The sequence below is a fragment of the Sciurus vulgaris genome, assembly GCF_902686455.1.
Source record: "Sciurus vulgaris genome assembly, chromosome: 8".
Taxonomy (NCBI): domain Eukaryota; kingdom Metazoa; phylum Chordata; class Mammalia; order Rodentia; family Sciuridae; genus Sciurus; species Sciurus vulgaris.
The window spans coordinates 116,203,837-116,230,586 of record NC_136468.1 but is presented as its reverse complement, the minus strand read 5'-3'; the positions used below and the strand labels follow the sequence as shown (position 1 = coordinate 116,230,586).

The 26,750-nt window shown below is 45.5% G+C and overlaps 1 long non-coding RNA gene and 2 pseudogenes across 3 annotated transcripts in view; 2 read left to right on the top strand and 1 right to left on the bottom strand.

The window, feature by feature from the left end:
* LOC306668886 (E3 ubiquitin-protein ligase RMND5A-like) overlaps nt 1-13,220 on the top strand; it is a 29,071-nt pseudogene extending 15,851 nt beyond the window's left edge. Inside the window, exon 2 of the transcript in view lies at nt 12,084-13,220. The product of the transcript in view is annotated as an E3 ubiquitin-protein ligase RMND5A-like (transcript). The remainder of the gene's footprint in view (nt 1-12,083) is intronic.
* LOC306668296 overlaps nt 1-26,750 on the bottom strand; it is a 547,020-nt gene that overhangs the window by 92,428 nt on the left and 427,842 nt on the right. The window lies entirely within an intron of this gene.
* LOC306667303 (KH domain-containing, RNA-binding, signal transduction-associated protein 3-like) lies at nt 24,419-25,502 on the top strand (annotated as a pseudogene). Its single transcript has one exon. The product of its transcript is annotated as a KH domain-containing, RNA-binding, signal transduction-associated protein 3-like (transcript).

Genomic DNA, 26,750 nt, shown 5'->3' with positions numbered 1-26,750 from the left:
TCTAGAGGAGGAGTCGAGAGAAGCTCCCACCACACAGGCTCTCTCAGGCCTGGGCTAGCTTGACCCACTCATTCCAGTTGACCTGGACTTGCCACGTTCAGACCTGGAAGTCTTGTTTCTTGGGGAAACCATTCTGTCCTGGGAAATCTAGGATGGTTGGCCATCCTGAGCTTAGAGACTAACCAGTAAAAATTGGAAAAAGAAGAATAAAGATTTTAGGAGAGAGACTTTCTGGGTGAAATTATAGTACAATGGAGATACAATTAAAGTATGTAATGCCAAAAGAAAAAGACAATCCAGGAAAAACAAGCAATTATGTAAGAAAATTATAACCTGAACTGCAAAGAGATTAAGTGCTGCATGATTTGAAGCTATTGGTTCCATATAAGGAAAGAGAATCTATTTGCCCTTGATGTTATAAATAGTCACCCATGATTGATCCACAGTTGTTAGACATTGAACCCAAAGTGTATATTCTGAGTACATTACTTGGCCCCATGGCAAAAAATATTTGCAAGGGCATAAAAATATAAATGTCACTAATTCCTTTTAACTTTTAGAATCAAGCTGTGGATAAAACAGAGAATGGCTTGGAGCTCAGGAGCAGATATAAAGGAGAGGAATTTTGACAATGTGGAGTCAGATAGAGTAGAAATGTGCTGGGTAAAGGGTGCATGTGCACGGAGCCTTGCCACAGAGAGACACTGTCAGGAGGTGAGGCAATGGGAGTAAAGGTTTCCATGCCTTAGAGTTAAAAGGAACCCAGCATTGCATCGGAGAGGCAGGGGAGGTGGCGGAGAGCAGGGACAGAGCTGCCCTCTCCTTCTCCACAATGGGAAGCCAATGGCTACTATTGAAAAACCAAGAACTAGCAATATAGCACATTATCTAGAGTTTCCAAGATAACCACCAGAAAGACAAAATCAGAGCGGTTAAAATGGAATGCCTACCCACCCCCTCCCCCGGGGGTCTGACTGGGAGGGAGGAGGAAGGATGAGCCATTATCCGCTCTCTCTTCCTTTTGATTCTTATCACAAGGGTGTGTTATCTTTGTCTGAAATACAAAGCAAACAAAATAAAAGCATAGATCTTGGGGTCTTACCACTCTCTGGCCAGCTCCTGGTAGGGAAACCTGCCATGACCGTGACCATGGGGCACTTTGGCATGTTCTTAAGGAAGAGAGGGCCATGACGGATGCCCTGCAGGGGCCTAGGTTCATCTGTCCTGGCCTGAGGCATGGAGGCCAGGGAAAGGAACAGAGGGTCTTGCACAGTGTGTGACCTTCGTCCAGTCTCCATCAAGTGGCAAATGGAGTCCACCAACATCCTCATATCAACCTTCTGGGGCTGCAGTAACATAATGATATAGAGCAGGTGGCTTAAACAAGAGCAATATGTCTGCTCACAGTTCTAGAGGCTGGGGCTGGGGTGCAGCTCAGTTGGCTGGGCACTTGCCTAGCATGTACAAGGCCCTGGGTTTCATCCTCAGCATCACCAAAGCAACAACGAACAAATAATAGAGATGTCAGTTCTGGAGACTGGGTGTCCAAGATCAGGTAGTCAGCACAGTGGGGTTCATGATGAGGGACAGTTCTGGCTTTCGGACAGGTACCTTCTCATTGTGCCCTCTTATGGCAGAGAGAGAGAGACAGAGAGGGAGGGAGGGAGGGAGGGGGAGAGAAAGAGAGGGAGGGGGAAAATGGAGCGAGAGAGGGAGGGAAGAAAGGAGGGAGAGAGAGAAGAGGGAATGGCATAAGACTTGAAGTGACTTCCAGATGACACTATACCCTGGTGTTATTTCCATCTCACATTATGTCCAGCTACACTGGACACCTAGACCACTAGAGAGGTTTTTAACAATGTGCATCATGTGACCAGAGAGCCCAGATAACTCAACGTCCACAACGTAGACATGAGCATCTTTCCCTTACTAAGTTTTAGAGTGCCAAATAAAATTATCTGCTCTCATGGGAATTAAATTCCCAAAGCAACAGCCTCCAAACACCTGTACTGCTTCTTCAGTCTTTGCACCTGAGCTGCCTTCACAATAACCAGCATTGGGTTCCATGAAAACCCATTTCTCCATGATTCTGAAGTGTCAATAGGGCATCCCCACGGTAAGAATCTCTCCCTGTCCAGTATTATTTCCATTTTTTAAAAAATCCCACAAAATAGACATCATGTTGGTGAGCAGTTACTCATTGAGCCAACCCTAAGCTTAGCATTCTTTCTTACATCTCAGAGCTTCCTTCTTGGATCCTTTCTCTTCTTCCTGAAGAACCACCTTTAGAGTGCTAGTGAGGATCTGGGTAGTAAGAAGGCTCTCTTAAGTCTTTGAAAAATAACTTTCCTTTACCCTTATTTTTAATAGTTTTCTGGGTATAAAATTGTAGTTGTTTTCTCTTTGTAGTTCAGGAATATCATTCCACTGTCTGGCTTCCGTGGTGAGGAGAGAGCTGCCATCCAGAGGTTTTTCTCTTGACCTCCTTTAAGAATCTCCACTCTGTCTTTTGTGTTCTGTACTGCATTACAGTGTTTCTGGGTATTGAATTCTTCTTTATCCATCTTAATTTATGATTCTGTAACCTCACAATTCATGGTTTTTAATTATTCTGTAAAATTCTCAGCTGTTATCTCTTCAAATATCGCCTCTCTCCATTGTCTTTATTGAATCTGCCACCTCATTTTGTAATGCCGATTAGAGGTTTGCCTTCTTACTTTATCCTCAATGTCTCTATAATTTTCTCTCATATCTTTCATCTCTTCAACCTTCTGTAATACAGGTAATTTCCTACTATAATACAGGTAATTTCCTCAGATCTATTTTCTGGTTCATTAATTCTCTCTTCAATTTATTTAATCTTCTCTTTAAGCCATTCAGTAGTTTTTTTTATTTCCTCCCAATTATTTTCAAATGTACTTATTTCCTTTGGAATATCTGATAATTCCAACACCTGAAGTTTTTTGGGACCTAATTCTCCTGTTTGTTTTCTATATTGACATTTTTTAAGGTGTCTTTCCCTGTGTGTTTTGTGGGTTTTAAAATACTGTTTGCTTTTTCCAGGAACCTGTGGGTGTCACCCCAGAGTCACCATTTAAATATTTTCATTTTATCAATAGATATTTTATTATGTGTTACTAAAAGAGACTCTTTTAAATACAATATCATGATCACAACTAAAACATTAATAATATTTTTTAATATAATTGTTACAATGATTTTGTTGGGTCCTCTTAAAGCAGGTAAAGGTGACTTTGGGGAAAGGCAAACCAGTTTCTATGACCTGCCTTAAAAAATAAGAGATGCTGAACAGGTAGGGAGGGAAAGATCAGAGAGAAACTGCTTTGGAGGTCTTCTCTTTGGGGTATCATTTTCTGAGTCCCCAAAATATTTTTAAAATCAGGATCCAAATAAGATTCACACATGACAGCTGGCTGATCTGTGCTTTTAAATCTCTTTTCATCTACCCCCTCCCTCCTCAGCCTCCCTTTTACCTTGGCATTGATATGATTGGTGGAGGAAGAGGCTTTGGTTTGGGGGAGGTCATTTTGCTCACCTGTAGATTTTCCCACAGCCTGATTTCCCCCATTGCACCCCTGTGTGTCATCTAACCTGAGAGCTTATTAAACACGTTGAGCCAGGGATTCCTTGGACCACGGAGCAAGTACGAATTTGAGCTCCACACCTGCGGCAAGAACTGCCTGGAGGGGGAAAGGGGATATTATAGACTCAGTTCACAGGTGAACTGCTACATGAGGACCCGATGGCATGAAATCAGAGAACATGGGCAGCACTTTCCAAACTTACCGATTTTCTCTTTCACTCTGCTTTCTATTATCTTGGAGGCATAGACACGAACTTCCACCTGAAGATCTGGTTAACCCATTTTTGCCAATGTCTCTGCTACTTGAGAGGTTGATCTCCATTCCAGGGGACACTCAAACAGAGGGAGACATCCTCCTGCAGAGAGGAGAAGGCAAATCTTGGGTGGGTTCTGCCAAAGACCACTATAAGACCCTGAAGTCTGCCATAGGCTCCCATGGATGGAAATGGAAACACCACTCACTGGGACATGCTCTGGGTGGCTGACATCCATCACAGTGGTTTCGCCACTGTCCAGGCCCAGTGGGTGCCACTCCAAATTCACATACAACTCCAGTTACTCTAAATATTCTATTTGTATATCCAGGGGCCAGGAAAATAAGTACTGAGTGGGATCTGTCCCCACAGGTCCCCATCTGTTGGGTAGGGAACAGGGCATGGGGAAAGATGGGGATCAACACAATGAACACCAGCTGTGGAGACCAAGCTCCTTCAGGCAGCAGGTCCTGGGTGTGGAACCAGCTCAAGTACAGAAGCTAAGCAAAGAATCACGATGTTCCTCTGCCTCCGACTCCTTTGTCCTCTATTTGATTGTCCAGGTAGAGCGGTGCCTGTTACCACCCATCTGCTGTGCTCCTTGAGTGCACAAATCTCAGGACTCTGTTCTGAGGTCCTCGCCACGATGTGAATTCTCTGTCCAAGAGGAGAGCTTCCAGGCTGTGGCTCAGTGGTAGAGTGTTTGCCTAGCATGCATGAGGCCCTGGGTTCAATCCTCAACACACACACACACACACACACACACACACACACACAAGAGCTTCCTTATGCCCCTCCCCACGTGATCACGCTGCTGCACACATGTCTGGCTCCTGCTGTGGCAGGCTGACTGGGTCCCACATCTCTTGTCAGGCCCAGCATGCCTTCAGCTGAGTAGGGTCACAACTTTCCCCTGCTGATTGGCAGCCAGGAGGGGACTGCAGGCAGTTTCTGAGAAGGATGTGTGCAGGTTTGCAGGAAGAGTGCTCTCCATTTAAGCCAAGGGGCTAGGTGTGGTGCTAGCCATTTTTGCAGGTGGGGGGGGGGGTCCTGGGGATTAAATGCAGGGTGCACTACCACTGAGTTACACCCTCAGCCCTTTTTAAGTTTTATTTTGAGATAGGGTCTCACTAAGTCATCAAGGCTAGCTTTGAACTTGCAATCCTCCTGGCTCAGCCTCCTAAGTCGCTAGGATAACAGGTTTGAGCCACTGAGCCTGGCTTGCTAGCCCTTCATAGTGAGCAATCGGTTTCTCTGGCAGGCTCAGGGTTTGGGAAAACCTTGGGATTCCAGGTTCTGGGCAATGTCATCCCAGATATTCCCATCCCAGTCTTCCTAGTCATGGCCCTGGCTTGACATGGCAGAAGTTCTTTGACCTTCTATAAGGCTCTGCCACCTTTTTTGGGGGTAGGGGGGCGTGCATTGTTGGGGATGGAATCCAGGGCCTCCCAGGTACTAAGCAAGTGCTCTACCACTGAGCTCCATCCCCAGCCCGAGCTCGGGCTCTCGTGGGGAGAAGCCTTGGGCCTTACTCTCTGCTGCCTCTATGCATCCTAAGAGATGGGAGCTGCTGATACAGCCCCAAAAGGTCCTCTACCATCACACAGAGCTTTTAACTGCGAACCTATCACTCAGCTTTTTGTTATCTTTCTCCAAAGCATCGCTGTCCTATTTGGCAAGTATTTCCCCCACGTTTATCAAATGCCCTGTCCATCGCCCCAACCAGGGCATGCTCCACCACTGTTCCTGTTTACCATTTTTACCATGGGCAAAAGTCATGGCAAATTATGCTGCTTTGTGCCAGGTTCCATCTGGACCCATCTCCTGCTGCCCTTGGGGTTCTCCTTGAAACCAGGTGGTGCATGATCCATTTCCATAATCCAACCCGGGAGTCCTCTCCTGGCCCTGTCATGGGCTGGGTCCCTAAGGAAGTTCCCGAGTGGGCCATTGGAGTCACAAGGTTTACTAAGGGTGCCCTGGGGGCCCCACCTGTGGAAGGAGGGAGGGGAAGGAGGCCTGGGGAGGAGGGAGATGCTGAGCTGTGACCAGTCTCCACGGAAGCCTCAGCTGACCCTCCCGGGAGCTCTGAGGCCCTTGACCCTTTGGAGCCATGCTGGGTTGAGAGTGGAGGGTCAGGATGGTAGATCCCTGCATGCTGACCTCTCCTGGGACTGAGGCCACTGAGGGATGGGCGTCAACTGAGCAGGCAGCAATCTTCAGCTGAGGCAAGCCCCAAGAGGGACTGACCGCAGAGGACATCCCCCCCTTACCTGAGGCCCAAGGAGGAGGACCAAGGACTTGCTGCCATGGCTGTCCCTGACCAGATTCCTGACACCACCGTCTCCATGTCCCTTCACTGAAGTCCCAGTGACAACCTTCACTGGAGGCCAAGGAGACAATCTGTTCCCAGTGGCTGCAGCTCTGGGGAAGTGTCCCCTCCCCCCTCCCCCATGAGTCCTCTCACTGCCCCTCTGGGCCAGGAGGGTAGACCTGGCCCTGCTGCTACATATGGTGGCAGAGCTTTGAAGTCAGGCCCGACCCTGCACTGGAACCAGGACTTCAGGCCACTGCTGAAGCAGCATAAGGCCTGCAGGAGGAGCAGCGTGGGCCACTCTGTGAGGACAGGTGACTCAGGAGGGTGTGGCACACACAGGGACTGCCGAGACTCCACAGCAGGTGGACGCCATGGTCATGTCCAGAGCACTCCCATGGCTGGCGTGTGCTCCACACGGCCCCAAGTCTGAGCAGGGAGAGCACATGGGCAGGCCTGCCCTGGGCGCCTCTGCCTCAGATGCCACCTGGTCTTGCCACAGTCCCTGCTGTCCACCCCATGTCCCATTCACATACATGCCCAGCCCTGCAGGGCCCAGCCTCCAAAAGCTGAGACAGATTCCCACCCACATCTGCTGGGAGACCGACTCAGCCAGGAGAGAACCTGCTGCCCTCGGCCAGGTCGGAACTTCACATTCATGGCGATGGCCAGCACTCCTGGCCCTCCTCAAGTGGGCTCCCCCTGTGCCTGTGCCGGCACAGCTCTGTGTCCCTGCCCTCAGGGGTGTTTGGGGGTGGTGGTGGCACCCGGACCCCCACTTTCATTAGCATGACCATTTGATTCCTGCTACTGCCGCTATAAAGTCAGTCAGACCCACCTGGGGAAAGACAGGGGACAAAAGTCATAAAGAAACTATACAAAAAAGTCTTTCTATTGTCTGGACCCCAAACATGGACTCCAACCCTCTCTTTCAACTCAGCAAGCCATTTAGGTTAAAAAAAAAAAAAAAAAAAAAAAAAGGAGGACAAGAGCCAGACCTGCCCTGGGTGGCCCACCCTGGTGCAGCTCCCTCCATCCCGGCTTGGGACTCAGCATCCTGGCTCGTTCAGGGGCTCTTTCCATGACCAGCCCGTGACTCAGCATAACCACCACATCCCTGGAGCCTCGACAAAGCAGCCACAAACATCAATTGTTTCACATGGAACAACTCTCCTTTATTGAAAGGATAAAATCCCATAAGCAGAAATAGAGAAACTTACAAAAAAAAACAAAAAAGATTTATCCATGAATTTACCAGCTGAAAGTTCAGGGTTTTAGAAAACCCAGGAAGAGCCATGTGTGCTGTCACCACCCCTCCCCGCCCCCACCCCCGCCTCAGGATGGCTGCTGACCTGCAGTGGCAAATGCCTTCCACCTCTACCGTCCTAAAATATTATCTTTGGAGTTGGCTTCACCAGGTGCGGCAGAGGCCTCTCTAAAACCTGGAAGTGAATCATGATTTCCTAAGTTGATTTCTATTTCCAATGCCCCAGGGGTGCTTGCTATTTAAAAAGGAGATTTTAGGTGTGGCACACACACAGATTCCTTATAATGCAAATCAGCCCTCTGCTTCTCTCCTTTTTTGGTAAATCCGATTTTCACTTTTTCTAGGTGCCTGGGCTATAATCCAGGCAGGAGGGCAGTCTTGAAGGCTCCGGCGGGCTGCAGTGAGGCTAGCAATGTGCAGCTGAATGCTCCAGGCTAGGGCCAAGGGACTAGGAGAGCAGGGTCCTCCTTGCATTATGACCAGGAAAACACTGTTAGGGCTTTGAGACCCCCGAGTCCTCAGGTCTGGGGAAAACTGGCTACCTCGTAGAAGTGACCTTTGTCCAGTGACCCCTGCTCAACCCGGGTCACAGACCCTTGGATTCCTCTTTCTCAGGCCAGTGTTCCTGGACAGCCCAGCCTCTGCCATTTGCCATCTTCCTTCCCCCAATTCTTCCCCTGCACTGACCGGGACTGGGCCACCCAGAATACAGCCATACCTTACACTCAGGACTACCTGAGGCCCAAGCCAGAGGGACATCTGCCCTGGACCCCACAGATTTGGAAACAAGACTGCTCTCACTCAAGACACCAGTCACAAGGCTGGGGTCACCGGACCACCTTTCTTTCTGAAGGGTTAGCCACCAATTCAGGGCTACCTGCTAAGTTTCCATCATTCACAAGACAGGCTCACGGAACTCAGGACAGTGCTATAGTTAAAACTGCGGTTTTAGCATAGCAAAGGACACAGATGAGAGCCAGGTACCAGGGATCACCCAGATGCAAAGCTGCCTTTCCACTCAGGGACACATCAGTCCCAGCGCAGGGTGTGCAACAGGAGCAGAGCCTTGCTCACTTCTCACCTCCCTCCTCCCTATTTTAGGAGCTCTGTGATTAGATCTGGATCCCTGAATAATCCAGGACAGATCCTGGATGACATCACTTCTGCACAGTCCCTTTTGCCATGTAACATGACCTTTTGACAAGTCCCAGGGACTAGGTCCTCAGCTTCTTTAGCGGACTTTTTTTTTCCCCAGCCTCACCCCATGATTGGCATCCAGGGCTTTCCTGCTCTGGGAACAGGAGCCACGTGTCCAGGTCATGCTGGAAGACGGAGCCTCAAGCCTGGACCCTGGCACGGGGAAGGGTGAGAGACCCTGAAGCAGGAAGCTCAGGGCTTGCCAATCTATGGCTACTGTGTTGCCTGGGGACTAGCAGAGGTGGGCACGGGGCAGGTGGCAGGGCTGGCTAAGAATGGTGGCTCAGTGGGACTCCCTGGCTGGCCCTGGGCTGGCTGGGAAGGGAACCGTCCTGGCAAAGCTCCCCCTGCCCCCAGGTCTTCCCTTGTGCTCCCCCCTCACCAGACACTGGTTCCACACAGACGGGAAATGCAGGGAAACCTCCAGTCACAGAAGCTGCGCCTGCTGAAACCAGCTTCCTGATCTCCGCACCCTTCATTCTGCGGCTTGGAACGCGGATGTTTTGTGCCTATGACCAAGCAAGGGTTCAGACTCTAATCTTTGATTTTTTAAAAATGTTTCCTTTGTTCTTTTTAGTTACATATAACAGTAGAATACATTTTGACATATCACATATACATGGAGTATAACTTCCCATTCTTGTGTTCATACATGATGTGGAGTTAGACTGGTCGGGTGACCGTATGTGAACGTAGGAAAGTTGTATCCCATTCATTCCACTGTCTCTCCTATTCCCAGTCCCCTCCCTTCCCTTCCTTCCCCTTCATCTAATCCAGTGAACTTCTATCCCTCCCCCTCAATGTGTGTTAGCCACCACATATCAGAAAGAACATTCAGCCTGTGGCTTTTTGGGATTGACTTATTTCACTTAGCATGAGAGTCTCCAGATCCACCCATTTATCAGCAAATGCCATGATCTCATTCTTCTTTATGGCAAGTAATATTCCATTGTTATATGTACTACATTTTCTTTGTCCATTCATCTGTTGAAGGGCACCTAGGTTGATTCCATAGCCTAGCTATTGTGAATTGAGCTGCTATAAACATTGATGTGGCTGTTTCACCATAGTATGCTGATTTTAAGTCCTTTGGGTATGCGCCAAGGAGTGGGCCTTGTCTTTGATTTTAAAGCTTATGTTTTCCATGGCAAGCAAGACTCTGGGCCACTCCCAAGGCTGCCGTGTGCAGATGGGCAGGTTTTTGTTGCACAAGAGCAAAGATGGAAATGATGTGTGGTACACAATTCAGCCCGGGCTCTCCTCACCCAGCTGGGAGCCACACACATGCTGCAGCTGCCCACAGTGGTCCTATGCTGAATGTGACCTCTGAGCACTCAACATATGGCTCAAGAAACTAAGCAACTGAATTTTAAATTTTATTTAATTTTAATTGATTTTCATGAAATCGAAATACAGTGGTCACCCCTTATTTGTGGGTTCTCTTTCCATGGTGATCCGTGGCCAAGTATGGTTAGAAATTATTAAACAGAAAATTCCAGAGGTAAGAAATTCATAAGTTTTAAAGAATGTCTATTACAGTTATGATCATTCTATATTTGTAGTTATTAGTTTTGTTACAGCAACTAACTTATAAATGAAGCTTTATCATAGGTACAGACTGTAGGAAAAAACCACAGCATATGCAGGGTTGCCTTCATTGGCTCTTCATTGCTGTGTCCAAAACACTTAACAAAACCAACTTAGAGGAGGAAAAGTTTATTTGGGGCACCAGCCCCAGCCATGGCTGACAGCAGCCTTGTGAAAGACCCCTGTGAGAGCCAGGGCTGAGCAGACTCAGCCCAGGACTGTCAGAGACCATGCTAAGTATGGCCGTTGTTTCAACCACTAAGCTTTGGTGTGATTTGCTGTGCAACCACAGGTAACTAGGAGAGCAGGTGAGGAGCAAAGGCGTGTGTCCACCACCAAGCAATGCCCACCACACCTGCCAGCAGAGAAGGGCTGCAGGATGTGTCTGCTGCCTGACTTTGTAAATAAAGGTTTATTAGAACACATGCCATTTACATATTAACTACAGCTGTTTTCCCATCAAAATGGCAAAGTCGAGTAGCTGTGACAGAAACCACCCAGCCCGCAAAGTCTGAAGTATTTACTACCTAATTCTTTCTAGAAATTTGCTGACCTCTGTGATAGAGGGTCAGATTTCCCTGATTTCTTTTTAATATTTTTTTAGTTGTAGATGGACACAATACCTTTATTTCATTTATTTATTTTTGTGTGGTGCTGAGGCTCGAACCCAGTGCCTCACGTGCGCTAGGCGAGCACTCTATCACTGATTCACAACACAGCCCAGATTTCCCTGATTTTTGAGCTCAGGGATGTCCAAGGAAAGCTGAACAGTGTGGTGTGGTTCGCTTTCCTGTGGAAGTTTTCAAAGCCAGCTTGTACTTTATGTCTTCCCTGCTAGGACAAGCCCTGAAAGTCTAGTGAGAGGCTGCTCCACCGGCTGGGATTCCAGAGAGAAGGCAAATCTATACCTGTTTCCTAGGACTGCACAGCAGATGCCGCAAATGGGTGACTCAAAACAAGAGAAATGCATGTTTCTGGAGGTCAGCTGTGGGAAGCAGGGGGTCACCAGACCACACTTTCTCTGAGGGCTTTGGGGAGGATCCCCGCTTGCCCCTGTGGGATCCAGTGATTGCTGCAATTGATCCCTGGCTTGTGGCTGCACCACTCCTGTCTGCCTCCATCCTCACGTGGGGCTGGGCCATAGCTGACCCACAATGGACATCCAGCATGAGCTAAAAATAAGCCTCTTTGACAGAGAACCGCAGGGACTGGGGATCACCTGCCTCACAGCACAATGCAGACTGTGCTGTGTGGCGCCAAATGTGAAGCCACACCACGGAGGCTGGCTGTGCACCTCACTGTGTGTCAGGCAGGCAGGGACAGCGACCCCGTCAGCTTAGACCGTGATGGGAGGCTGAGGAGTGCCCAAGCTGCAGAGACTCGATTTCTAATATTCTCGAGTGGTTTGGTTCTCCATCAGCATACCCTTTGATTTTTTTTTCCAAGTACATCATCAATAACAATTTTAAGAAGCTATAATAATTTTAAGCTATAGGTTGGTGTTCTCTAGGTCAAAGCAGAAATCATTGGACTTCATTTAGGCAGCAGCCATGACCTCCCCCACCCACTGCCCCTCTTCCCTACCCAAGCAGAAACCTAGTCCTGGCTGTTCCCAGCTCTGCTCTACAGTCGCTGCCAGCCCTGTCATGGCTTGGCTTGGGACTGGCTGGAGACCAACAAGGATGCACCAGGGCCTCCCCCTCGGGTCGCGGGCCTGGTGCGCCAGGGAGGACCTGCGGCTCCCGAAAAACAAAACCATCGCGGCGCCGCGGGGCTGAGCGCTGCGAGCAGGGCCAGGACGCGGCGAAGGGGCCGGGCAACATGGGGCGGGCGCGCGCGGGGCTCCCCCTGCGCTGTGGCTAGCGCCCCGCCTCCGCGCCGGGTCGCCGGGACGCGCGCGGAAGCCTCGCGGCGGGCCGCCGCTGACGCCACCCGGCCTGGAGCAGTGCGTGACCGTGGAGCGCGAGCTGAAGAAGGTGCTGCTCAAGTTCTCGGGCTATGCGCAGCTGTGCGAGCGCGGCCTGGAGGAACTCCTGGACTACGCGGGCGGCCTCAAGCGCAAAGAACTTCGATTCTGACATTAGCAGTGTGGGCATCCACAGCTACTGGCAGGCGGAAAGCCAGCGGCTTCTCAATGAGGTGATAGTGGAGCACTTCTTCCTCCAGGGATGCTGGACGTGGCCAAGAAGCTCTGCCAGGAATCTGGTCTTTCTGTAGACCCAAGTCAGAAAGAACCATTTGTGGAGTTAAATCGATTATTGGAAGCACTGAAAGTCAGAGTTCTAAGACCTGCCCTGGAGTGGGCAGTGTCAAACCGAGAAATGCTCATAGCGCAAAACAGCTCCTTGGAATTTAAACTGTACCGACTGTATTTTATCAACTTGTTAACGGGTGGAACTACAAATCAGCGAGAGGCATTTCAGTATGCTAAAAATTTTCAGCCATTTGCCCTAAATCATCAAAAAGACATTCAGGCACTAACGGGAAGCCTCGTGTACCTGAGGCAAGGGATCGAGAACTCGCCGTACATGTACCTCCTGGACGCGAACCAGTGGGCCGACATCTGTGACATCTTCACGCAGGATGCCTGCACCCTCCTGGGGCTGTCCGTGGAGTCCCCACTCAGCGTCAGTTTCTCAGCAGGTTGCATGGCGCTGCTAGCATGGCGCTGCTAGCTTTAATCAACATCAAGGCCGTCCTGGAGCAGAGGCCGTGCACTGGAGTGTGGAACCAGAAAGACAATTACCTACTGAAGTGGACCTTGGTAAGAAGTGCTGGTATACTCTATATTTGTCTGTCCCATCCTTCGTCAGCAAACAACAGATAGCAACCCACCCATGAAATTGATCTGTGGTCATATTATACCAAGAGATGCCCTGAACAAGATGTTTAATGGCAGCAAATTAAAATGTCCATATTGTCCAATGGAACAGAGCCCAGGAGATGCCAAACAGATATTTTTCTGAAGAAAGGAATTTACTTTGCAGTTTGTAAGTGAAACTGACTTCTGGGTGCATTTCAGAAGAGAACATTCCATTGAGTGCCACTGACCAAGGACTCCCGGGTTACACAAGCCAGGCTCCAGAGACTGCAGCTAGCTTGGGTGGGAGGGAGCCTGCGCGGGGCTGCAGCTTCACTCTGATCCAGTAAACACAAGCAATCGCCATCAGTGCAGGCTTTTCCACTTAATTATTTGGAGGTTTTTACTCACCAGCAGAAACAGAAGTCACACTCTCCGCCGTGCTCTTGCATCCCTCCTGCTTCACTTTGATCATTTCTTGATAATTGTCGACCTTGAGAATGTTCGTGAAAAAGCTTTCTTTTTTTTAAATTTATTTTTATTGTAAACAAATGGGATACATATTGTTTCTGTTTGTACATGGAGTAACAGCATACCATTTGCATATTCATAAATTTACATAGAATCATAATTGATTCATTCCATTATTTTTTTCCTTCCCCCTCACCCCTCCCACCCCTCTTTTCCCTCTATACAGTCCCTCCTTCCTCCATTCTTGTCCCACTCCCATCCCCCATTAAGTGTCATCATCCGCTTATCTGTGAGATCATTCCTCTTTTGGATTTTTGAGATTGGCTTATCTCACTTAACATGATATTCTCCAATTTCATCCACTTGCCTGCAAATGCCATAATTTTATTATTCTCTATAGCTGAGTAATATTCCATTGTATATATATACCACAGTTTCTTTATCTATTCATCAATTGAAGGGCATCTAGGTTGGTTCCATAGTCTGGCTATTGTGAATTGAGCCGCTATGAACATTGATGTGGCTGTATCTCTGTAGTGTGCTGATCTTAAGTCCTTTGGGTATAGGCCGAGGAGTGGGATAGCTGGGTCAAATTGTAGGTCCATTCCAAATTTTCTAAGGAATCTCCACACTGCTTTCCAGAGTGGCTGCACTAATTTGCAGTACCACCAGCAGTGTATGAGTGTACCTTTTTCCCCACATCCTCTCCAACACCTATTGTTGCTTGTGTTCTTCATAATCGCCATTCTAATTGGGGTGAGATGGAATCTTAGTGTAGTTTTGATTTGCATTTCTCTTATTACTAGAGATGTTGAACATTTTTTCATATATCTGTTGATTGCTTGTACATCTTCTTCTGTGAAGTGTCTGTTCATTTCCTTAGTCCATTTGTTGATTGAGTTATTTGTATTCTTAGTGTAGAGTTTTTTGAGTTCTTCATAGATTCTGGAAATTAGTGCTCTATCTGAAGTATGAGAGGCAAAGATATTCTCCCACTCTGTAGGCTCTCTCTTTGCATTACTGATAGTTTCCTTTGCTGAGAGAAAGCTATTTAGTTTGAATCTATCCCAGTTATTGATTCTTGCTTTTATTTCTTGGGCTATGGGAGTCCTGTTAAGGAAGTCTGATCCAAAGCCAACAAGGTGAAGATTTGGACCTACTTTTTCTTCTATAAGATGCAGGCAGGATCTCTGGTCTGATTCCAAGGTTCTTGATCCATTGTGAGTTGAGTTTTGTGCAGGGTGAGAGATAGGGGTTTAGTTTCATTCTGTTGCATATGGATTTCCAGTTTTCCCAGCACCATTTGTTGAAGAGGCTATCTTTTCTCCATTGCATATTTTTGGCACCTTTGTCTAGTATTAGAAAATTGTATTTCTTTGGGTTTGTGTCCGTGTCCTCTATTCTGTACCATTGATCTACCTGTCTATTTTGGTGCCAATACCATGCTGTTTTTGTTACTATTGCTTTGTAGTATAGTTGAAGTTCTGGTATTGCGATACCCCCTGTTTCATTCTTCCTGCTAAGGATTGCTTTAGCTATTCTGGGTTTCTTATTCTTCCAGATGAATTTCACGATTTCTTGCTCTATTTCTGTAAGGTACATCATTGTGATTTTAATTGGAATTGCATTGAATCTGTATAGCACTTTTGGTAGTATGGCCATTTTGACAATATTAATTCTGCCTATCCAAGAACATGGGAGATCTTTCCATCTTCTAAGGTCTTCCTTAATTTCTTTCTTCAGTGTTTTGTAGTTTTCATTGTAGAGATCTTTTACCTCTTTGGTTAGATTGATACCCAAGTATTTTATTTTTTTTGAGGCTTTTGCAAATGGAATTGTTTTCCTCATTTCCCTTTCAGCTGTTTCATCACTTGTGTATAAAAATGCTGTAGATTTATGCGTGTTGATTTTATAGCCTGCTATTTTTCTGAATTCATTGATGAGGTCTAGAAGTTTTCTGGAGGAGGTTTTTGGATCCTCTAAATATAGAATCATATCATCCGCAAATAGTGACAGCTTAAGTTCCTCTTTTCCTATTGGTATCCCTTTAATTTCTTTAGTCTGCCTGATTGCTCTGGCTAGAGTTTCGAGGACAATGTTGAATAGAAGTGGTGAAAGAGGACATCCCTGTCTTGTTCCCGTTTTTAAAGGGAATGGTTTCAGTTTTTCTCCATTAAGAATGATGTTGGCCATGGGCTTAGCATAAATAGGCTTTACAATGTTCAGGTATGTTCCTACTATCCCTATTTTTTCTAGTGTTTTCAACATGAAGGGGTGTTGTACATTGTCAAATGCTTTTTCTGCGTCAAATGAAATAACCATATGATTCTTATCCTTAAGTCTATTGACATGATGGATTATGTTTATTGATTTATGGATGTTAAACCATCCTTGCATTCCAGGAATGGACCCCACTAAATCGTGGTGCACAATTTTCTTAATATGTTTTTGGATACGGTTTGCCAATATTTTGTTAAGGATCTTAACATCTATATTCATCAAGGATATTGGTCTAAAATTTTCTTTCCTTGATGTGTCTTTTCCTGGTTTGGGTATGAGGGTGATATTAGCTTCATAGAATGAGTTTGGTAGGGTACCCTCCTTTTCTATTTCCTGGAATACTTTGAGAAGTATTGGAATGAGTTCTTCTTTGAAGGGCTTGTAGAACTCGGCTGAGAATCTGTCTGGTCCTGGGCTTTTCTTGGATGGTAGATTTTTAATGGCTTCTTCTCTTTCATTGCTTGATATTGATCTGTTTAAATCGTGTATGTCTTCCTGGTTCAGTTTGGGCAGAGCATATGTCTCTAGAAATTTGTCAATGTCTTCGGTACTTTCTATTTTGTTGGAATACAGATTTTCAAAGTAAGCTTCTCATTATGTTCTGTATCTCAGTGGTATCTGTCGTGATATTTCCTTTTGCATCATGTATTTTAGTAATTTGAGTCTTCTCTCTCCATCTCTTTGTTAGTGTGGCTAAGGGTTTATCTATTTTGTTTACTTTCTCAAAGAACCAACTTTTTGTTATGTCAATTTTTTGAATAGTTTCTTTCGTTTCAATTTCATTGATTTCAGCTCTGATTTTAATGATTTCCTGTCTTCTCCTACTTTTGCTGTTATTCTGTTCTTCTTTTTCTGGGGCTGTGAGCTGTAATGTTAGGTCATTTAATTGTTGACTTTTCATTCTTTTCTGGAATGCGCTCCATGCAATGAATTTTCCTCTTAGTACCGCTTTCATAGTGTCCCAGAGATTTTGATATGTTGTATCATCATTCTCATTGACCTCTAAGCATTTTTTAATCTCCTCCCTGATGTTTTTTGTTATCCATGTTTCATTCAATAACATATTATTTAGTCTCCAAGTGTTGGAGTAATTTCCTTTTTTTACTTTGTCATTGATTTCTACTCTCAGTCCATTATGATCTGATAGAACACAAGGCAGTATCTCTATCTTTTTGCATTTCCTAAGGGCTGCTTTGTGGCATAACATATGGTCTATTTTCGAGAAGGTTCCATGTGCTGCTGAGAAGAAAGTGTATCCGCTTGTTGATGGATGGAATATTCTATATATGTCTATTAAGTCTAGGTTATTGATTGTGTTATTGAGTTCTATGGTTTCTTTGGTTGGATTTTGTTTGGAAGATCTATCTAGTGGTAACAGCGGTGCGTTAAAGTCGCCCAGAATTATTGTGTGTGGTCTATGTGATTCTTGAAATTGAGAAGGATTTGTTTGATGTACAGGGATGCACCATTGTTTGGGGCATAAATATTTATTATCGTTATGTCTTCCTGATTTATGGTTCCCTTAAGCAGTATGAAATGTCCTTCTTTATCCCTTCTGACTAACTTTGGCTTGAAGTCCACTTTATCTGATATAAGGATGGAAACCCCTGCTTTTTTACTGGATCCGTGTGCATGGTAGGTTTTTTCCCATCCTTTCACCTTTAGTCTGTGGATGTCTTTTTCTATGAGATGAGTCTCTTGCAGGCAGCATATTGTTGGGTCTTTCTTTTTAATCCATTCTGCCAGTCTATGTCTTTTGATTGATGAGTTTAGGCCATTAACGTTCAGGGTTATTATTGAGAAATGATTTGTATTCTCAGTCATTTGGCTTATTTTTGGTTTTTAAGTTGGCTTCGTTTCTTCTTTCAGTGGTTTTTCTCTAAGCTAGTTCCTGCCTTTGATGACCTCCATTGTTGTTTTTCATTTCCTCTTCATGGAATATTTTGTTGAGAACATTCTGTAGTGCAGGCTTTCTATTTGTAAATTCTTTTAACTTTTGTTTACCATGGAAGGATTTTATTTCATCTTCAAATCTGAAGGTTAGTTTTCCTGGGTATAGGATTCTTGGTTGGCAACCATGTTCTTTCAGAGCTTGAAATATGTTGTTCTAGTCCCTTCTAGCTTTTAAAGTCTGGGTTGAGAAGTCTGCTGCTATCCGTATTGGTCTCCCCCTATATGTAATCTGATGCTTTTCTCTCGCGGCCTTCAAAATCCTGTCTTTATTTTGAATGTTAGGCATTTTCATTATAATGTGCCTTGGTGTGGATCTGTTGTGATTCTGTGCCTTTGGTGTTCTGTAAGCCTCTTGTATTTGATTTTCCATTTCATTCTTCAGGTTTGGGAAATTTTCTCATATTATTTCATTGAATAGGTTGTTCATTCCTTTGGTTTGTATCTCTGTGCCTTCCTCAATCCCAATAATTCTTAAGTTTGGTCTTTTCATGATGTCCCATAGTTCTTGGAGATTCTGTTCATGATTTCTTACCATCTTCTCTGTTTGGGCGACTTTATTTTCAAGATTAAATATTTTGTCTTCATTGTCTGAGGTTCTATCTTCCAAGTGGTCTAGTCTGTTGGTGATGCTTTCCATTGAGCTTTTTGTTTGGTTTATTGTCTCCTTCATTTCAAGGATTTCCATTTGTTTTTTTTTTTTTTTTTTTCAAGAATCTCTATCTCTTTGTTGAAATGATCTTTTGCTTCCTGCAGGTGCTCTTTCAGCTTATTGGTATTATCATTCATTGCCTGCATTTACTCTCTTATCTCATCCTTTGCTTCGCAAATTATCTTAATCATGTATAATCTGAAGTACTTTTCTGACATTTCTTCTAATATACTGTCATTGCATTCTATTACTATAGAATCTAGCTTTGTTTGAATCATTTTCTTCCCTTGTTTTTTCATGTTGTTCATGTATCTTCCCCTCTAGCGCTGCAGATCTGGAATATTGCAGATTTCCCCCTATAGGCTTATAGTGGCCCTGTAGGTGTCCAAAACCCTTTCTTTAAGGGGAGATCAATATTAGCAGTACCCAAATCAGACACTATGCAATCCTAGACCAAATAGCCCCTATGGGGACAATAACATCATGTAAATAAGGGAGAAAGTGACTCTGAGGGAACAGGTAAACAGAAGGAAACAAAAGCAAGAAGCGTAAAGAAATAAAAACTTAAATTAAAAAAAAAAGAGGGAGAAAAAAGAAAATCTATTGTATAATAGTCATATACTAATGAAACCTCCCAGTGTTCAGTAGCCTGATGTATGAGAGGTACCTGACAATGAGCTTCAAGCCTCCAGCAGGCATCTCAGGATGGGATTTGCCCCACCCGAAGATCGGAGCTAGGGCTTCCAGGATTATCCAAGATGGCTGCTCTGGCTTCCAAACGTGTTGGCAAATGGGGAGCTGCAGCTCAGGGGTGGACGTGGTCAGCTGGAGGTCCTGGAGACAGGATGCAGTTGGTCCGGCAGTGGTCCTGGAGGTCGGGTGTGTTTGGTGTGGTTATGTGATCCAGGAGGCCGGGTACAATCAGTTGGTCTGGGTTCCCCGTGATAGGGCGTAGTCAGTTGGTCTGGGGGTCCTGGTGGCAGGGAGCAGTCAGTTGATGTGAGGGCCCCAGAGGCAGGGAGTGATCGGTTGGGCTGAGGGATCCTGGAGACGGGACTCGGTCAGTCCGGCCAGGGGTCCTACAGGGCCTGGCTATTGTCTCAAAATGGTGGCAGCCACGTGTAATCAAACCTGCAGGTACCGTAACAGTGAACTTCCAGGCAGCAGCAGGCAGCTGGTTCTCCACTGGCAGTCTGCAGTCAGTCTGTTGGCAGCTGTCGGAGGATCGGGAGGTGAACCTCGAGCGTTGGGTGATGGATAGGGGTACGGCAGGTGATGGACAGGCGAGAGGCAGGCAAGTGGCGGATGATAGACGCCTGACAGTGAGCAATCTGCTCTCAAAAAAGGCGTTGATATGCTGGCAGATTGCAGGTCATCACAGCAGACAAATGGGGTAAAGAGCAGGGGATCGATAAGCAGCAAAAACTGCCTCACCGAGAAACAGATATCCTCTGCTTGAACCCGGCGCTGCGGAGCGACAAGGAACGCAGCCTCCCTCTAGACCGCCATCTTGGATCCCTCCGAAAAAGCTTTCTTACTGTTTATGTGTATATAATTAGATGAAAATTCTTCAGAGAAAGTTCAACAAATTGAACTGTGGTTCCAAACCTATTTTTGCCTTCCTTTCCTTTTTGCTTGGGTGGAGAGGATGCTGCCATAGAGTCCACACTTGCTTTCTGAGGTGTTCTTCTGCTCCGGCTGTCACCCAGAGGTCGCCCACCTGCACTTGAGCTCTTTCTGGCCCCAGCAAGCTGCTTATTTAAAATACCGTCATGAATTTGGCAGGCTGATGTGAGAAGTCTTCCACCAGAACAGAGTGGAAGGAATATTATTATTATTTTTTAAACTTTAATTTGCAAAGAGATGCTTGTTTTAAAAATATGTTCAATGAAATGAAATTCTGAAGTTAAAAAAAAAAAGTCTGCACCAGGAAAGATTGCAAATCTGCCTAAATTTACATATAGATTTCTCAGGGCGGGGAAGCTCCCATTTTTCCCTGATGAGGTGAGATTGCCCTTGATTTTCTGACCACCAGAGTTGGCTTTATGAGGCAGGTGCTGTGGAGCGGTTTCTGAGTTTTGGGGGTGGCATAAGGTGGGAGTTGAGCATCAGGAGTTGCTGATCTTGGGGGGCTGCTCAGATGCACACAGGGGGGTGCTGTGGAGTCCCTGTGTCCCTAACAGTGCAGGGACGAAGGCGACCTCTGGGTTCCCTCCCTGGATGCTCCAGAAACGCCAATTCATAAAACGCCAATTCATAAGCCCACCACTCCGGTGCTTCCATTTCCTCCTCTCCTCTCCCCCTGCAGCCGATCCTGCATCTCGTTCTGGGGCTGACTAGCCCGATCAGCTTAATGAGCCTCCCTGGTCTGCCATCAGATAAATGGCGTACCATTAGCCACCTCTTTAACAACCATCCTCGGGATGAGGACTCAATATCTCCTACATGAAAGATGGTCTGAAGAGCCCCCTGTCCCCGACTTGAAGTTCTGAGCCATTACTCAGCGGAGATTCCAGAGCCCTGACAACTGTGACAGCCGACTCCTCTGTCCCCTCCGGTTGACTGGAGATGGGACGCGGGAGGCTTCCTTTGACTGGAGACTGATGCCTCCTGTGACACTCCTCCCACCGAGCACCCGCTTCCCACCTGACCTATAGTGCCCGCTCTCTCCTGGGGCCCAGACAGTCTGCAGGCCGGGCTCCTTCTGGAGGCAGGTGGCTCCCCTGGCCTACCACAACCACAGCGTGGATTCCCAGGAAATCTTGCTGTACCCTGGAAAGAGCTAAATTAGTTGGACACTGGGTGACTACTCATAGGAGAGTCCTCTCAAATCACTCACCAGCTGCCAATTTAAGTGGGCTTTTCTGTGACCCCAGACCAGCTCTCCCCAAACCCATTCTGCAGAGACTGTCCCCAATGCCACTCAACTATGTTTCCCTCCGTCACTATTCAGCCTGTTTCTCCCCTGCCAGTCTTGCCCTTCCCTGGCCTCTTCTCTAAAGGGTCCTGTGTTAATCAAGGTAGCCCAGGTGAATGGAAGGGGAGAAGGGTTCCAGTAAGGTGGTGGACAGGGGACCTGGGATCTCCTCTCTTCAAGAACAAAGATGAGGTGATTGAAACATGCCACCACCACCAGTTTCTAGAATAAATATTCATACCAGAAAGGAAGGAAGGAAGGGAGGGAGGAAAATCCTCAGAATAGGAAACAGTTAAGGACCAAGTTCCACAGCAGAGGTTGATACCTCAGGACCTCAGTTTTCAAGATGGAGGCTTTAAAGGGGAGAGGTGGGGACATCTGGAGATCACTCAAGGTGATATGACTGGAATAGAGTCCCTGCTTAATCTGGAGCTGTGAACTGCTACCCTGAAGGTGGAGCAAAGCAGACCAGAAAGACTTCACCTGTGGGAACAGGGACTTGGATAGAAGAAAGAAAAGAGAAGAGAAGAGAAGAGAAAATGAAGGAAGGAAAGAAGGAAGGAAAAAGGGAAGGAGGGAGGGAGGGGAAAAGGGAAGGAGAGAAAATGAAGAAAAAGGAACCATTCTTCAGATAAAACCCCAGGACTATGCGAAAAATAGAGGCAGAGTGATTTTTACTGATGAGAGAACGAGAAGCCCAACCATGAGAGGACCCTCAGAACTGATCCAGGCCATTGAGTGTTGGCACAGGCCCTGAGTGTTGGCAGAGACAAATATGAAATCTGCCTATAGGAACAAGAGCCTCCTGGATGCTCACAGGACCAGGGCAAACGCTCAACATAAGCTTCCAACCAAAGACATTCAAAACATCCACCTAAACAAACCACCATGAGAGACACTAGAAGTAACCAAGGAAGAATCAGCGCCCTACTAACCGAAATTAATAGAACATCTGAACATTAAAGTGTACTGAAAACTATGTGGAAGTAAAAGGAGGAATCGGAGCCATAAAGCAAGAAGAGGACATTTTGAAACAAGGGAAAGCAGACCTGAAAAACCATCCAAGAGATCTAGAAGTGAAACAAATCTTTGTTGGAATTGTAAATTAATTTTGAGATAAACAGCAGAGCCCCAAACATCAAAGAATTAGAGACATGGAAGGAATCATCCAAAATGAAGCACAGAGATATAAAGAGATAAAAAACATGAAAATATAGAAGCACAGCAAAGAAATCTGGAAGATAGGGTGAGCAGGCTGAACACATGTTTTCCAAGTTAGAAGAAGAGAGTAAAGATGACGAGGGAGAAGCAAGTTCAACATGTGAAAAGACAAAAGAGTTTTCCATAAGTGAAGAAATGAGTCATCAGAATGAAAACAGGATAGATAAAAAAATAAATACACATCTGACATACTGTGGAGAAATAAGAGAGCATCAAAGACACAGAGATCTTAAAAACAACCAAAGAAAGAAGACTAACTGCCTGAAATGACAATTTGATGGACAGACTTCTTAGCATCACCCACGAATGCCAGAAGACAATGCTAGATATCTTCAAAGTACTGAGCAAATGTGTCTGTTAATGTAGCATTAACTACCTAGCTAAACTATCATCCAGAAGTGAGGGTTGTTAATGCAGACATTTTCAGAAACAGAGATTTTACTATTATTCATGGATGCTACTGGGAGAACTATTAAGAGGTTTCCTTCTGTTGGAGTGGAAATTACTTCTGGAGAGATTTAAATGACAATCAAACTACTTACCACTATCTATAAAACATATTAACATTAATAATGATAATGATGAGGAGTCAGGAAGATTAAAAATAAAGTAAACATAAAATACTAACCAGCAATGACCTGCAAAATGGGAGGAAGAAATTAAAGTCTGAGCAGTAAGATTATAGGTATTAAGTCCAAATACAGCTGTTAAATCCCAATGCATCAATAATTACAATAATAGTAAATGTGTTAAACTTGCATGTTAGTTGACAGAGACTAACTGGATGAAAAAAGTCCAACTATACAAAAATAGTTTAAGATACAGTTAAATCCAACAACACAGAAAGCTTGAAAATAAGGGTTGGAAAAATATGTATGCCAAAGAAAGCTGTGTAGAAATATTAATACTAGACAAAGGAGTCATTGGGACAAAAGCAAGTCTTTATTCAATGATAAAAGAAAGAATTCTTCCAGAAAATATACTAGACCTGAGCCGCTGTGCATTGATTTGTTCTCGCCTGCAGAAAACAAAACCAATGGAGAAACTAAACTCCCACCATCATAGTGAAAACATTTTTAACATCTCTGTCAGAAAGTCATAGCATAAATTAGTAATAACATAGAGGATTAGTAATAACATTACTAATAGTAGTAATAACATAGAGGATTTGAGCCACACAAAACAAACTTGATCTAAACATACCCTGAAGCCAAATATCCTTTTCAAACAGACGTCAGACTCTTAAAACTTAATCAGGTATTAGGCTACAAAGGAAGTGTCAGTGACTACCAGAGAATTGGTATCACTTCCACTCTGATACTAAATAATAAAACATAAAAATCCCAAATTTAGAGGTTAAAAAGCATATTTCTGTTGAGTGTGGTGGTGCGTGCCTGTTATCCCAGAGGCTTGGGAGGCTGAGACAGGAGGATGGAGAGTTCAAAGCCAGCCTCAGCAAAAGTGAGGCGCTTAGCAACTCGGTGAGATCCTGTCTCTAATATACGAAATAGGGCTGGGTGTGGCTCAGTGGTCGAGTGCCCTGAGTTCAATCCCTGGTACCCCACCACCACCAAAAGAAAAGCATACTTCTAAGTAATTCAAAAGATGAATCATAAAATATTATCAAGGGGGCGCGGGCGCGGGGTGCTCGCGCGGCGGCTCAGAGTGCTCGGGGCAGAGCGCAGAGCTGGTCGCGGCGGAGCTTGGGGCGGGCGCAGCTGGCTGGCCAGCAGGGCTGCCTGCGTCGGGGTCTCCGCGAGCGCCACGCACCCGCCCGAGGCCCGTCTGACCGTGCCGGCGCCCGCAGCGCTGGGCCCGTCTGGGAGGCTGTGCAGCCGCCCACCCGCCCGCCCCGCTCGGCCGCTGCCGCGGTGTCTGGCCAGGTCCGCGTTGCTGGGGCGCGCGTGGGTCGGGCTGCCGGGCCGTGTCTGGGGCCCGGGCGGCCGGCGAGCATGGAGTAGAAGTACCTGCCGGAGCTGATGGCGGAGAAGGACTCGCTGGATCCCTCCTTCACGCACACCCTGCACCTGGTGAAACAAGAAATAGAAAAGTTTCAAAAAGGAGAAGGCAAGGATGAAGAAAAGTACGTTGACGTGGTGATTAATAAGAACATGAAGCTGGGACAGAAGGTGTTAATTTCTGTAAAACAGTCTCCTAAGTTCAAGTTTGCGGGGAAGCTTTTGGGTCCATGTGGCAATTCCCTGAAGCGTTAGAAGAAGAAACCTTGACAAAAATGTCCATCCTGGGAAAAGGCTCCATGAGAGACAAGGCAAAGGGAGAAGAGTTGAGGAAGAGTGGAGAAGCTAAGTACTTCCACCTCAATGATGATCTCCATGTCCTCATTGAAGTTTTTGCCCCACCATCAGAAGCCTAGGCCCGGATGGGCCATGCCTTGGAAGAGATCAAAAAGTTCCTCATCCCCGACTACAGTGATGAGATCACACAAGCACAGTTCCCGGAGTTAATATATTTGAATGGTGGTTTAGAAAATGCAGATGTCCCAGTGGTTCGGGGGAAACCCACCCTGCGGACGAGAGGTGTGCCCGCCCCAGCAATAACCAGGGGAAGAGGAGGAGTCGCTGCCCGGCCAGTTGGCGTTGGTGTGCCCCGTGGCACTCCAGCTCCCAGAGGAGTCCTGTCCACCCAGGGATCAGTGAGTCGGGGAAGAAGGCTTCTCACTCCCAGAGCAAGGGGGGTGCACCCCACTGGGTACAGACCTCCACCGCCACCCCAGACACAAGAGACCTACGGAAAGTAAGACTACGATGATGGATATAGCACTGCATATGACGAACAGAATTATGATTCCTACGAGGACAGCTACAGTGCGCCAGCTCAGTGTGGAACTGATTATTATAATTATGGATACCGACTCAGTGAGCAGACCTACGATTCCTATGGGCAAGAGGAGTGGACTAACTCAAGACACAAGGTACCTTCAGCGAGACAGCGAAGGGCACCTACAGAGACCAGCCATGTGGCAGATACTGATTGTACTGTCTGATGTGAAATAGCCAGTCTCCACCCATCCTGTATACTGTTCCAAGTAATTTTTTTTCTATGAACAATCCCTTTTTAAATAAATCAAAATGCTTAAAATATGAATGGATGGAACTTAAAACTACTTTGTTGAAACATCAACCTGGGCAGGAAAAAAAAGACATGTAAAATTTTGTTATTTCCAGTCTGTATATGAAAAAATAGGTCATCAAAAGAAAACAATGACTTTGATTAATAACTAGTGTTAAAACAAATAGGATTGCTAAATACGTTAATACATTCTTCTAACATAAGCCTCACCTTTCATTTTAAAGCTTTCCATAGAATTTAGTTATTTCATCTTTCAGTCATATGCTAGTTTTTTTTCTCTTGCCAACATGCATTAAAAGAGAAGCCAATTATAAGTACAAATAATGTGGTATTCTTTTGTAACTCAAGTCTTGAAATGTTCTGTAGTGTTAAGCAAAGTCTCTTCTTGCTTGATACTGAATGAACTTTTGAAAGAAAAAAAATCAAATATTTAGAACAAGGGATATATCTAATGCAGTAACAGTAATTTAAAACACTTGTTAGTTAGCAAGTAACAGTGGAAATTCATAAAATAAGCATTCAATACAAGAAATGGGAAATTGATTTCAGAGAAATGGAAGGACAGAAATGATAAAGATAAGGACAGAAATTCAAGGACAGAAAATAGACAAAAGAAATAACTAGCAAATGTGTAGTGGATTCTTTAAGAAGACAGAGTAGATAAACTTTTGGAATTAAAGATCATGAAAAAAAAGGCAAAAACACAAGTGAACATTATCAGGAAGGCACAAATTCACAGTAGAATTCATTACAAAAATTTTAAAAACCCATGAACAACTTGATGTAAAAAAATGTTACAGCAGATGAAATAGACAAATGTATAAAAATATAAACTATCAAAACTTTCAAAAAGTAATAGAAAAAAGGAAATCTGTATGTGGTATGATAAAAATAAATATTTGGTCTTCGTACCCAGATCCAAGCTCAGAGCTGCTAAAATCCTTGGGATTTTCCTGAGTGAAAAGAATGCCTCTTGTTCTTCTAGAGTTTGGGTTAATAAGGTGAAGCCTGGTGGCACCCCTGTGGTTTGGAGATGCATGCTGGTCACTGGGAACTGGGGCCTACCAGCTTTATTCCCTGACCTCCAGAGCAAGGAGAGGGGCAGAGACTGCATTTGATCACCAACGTCCAGTGATTTAACCATCATTG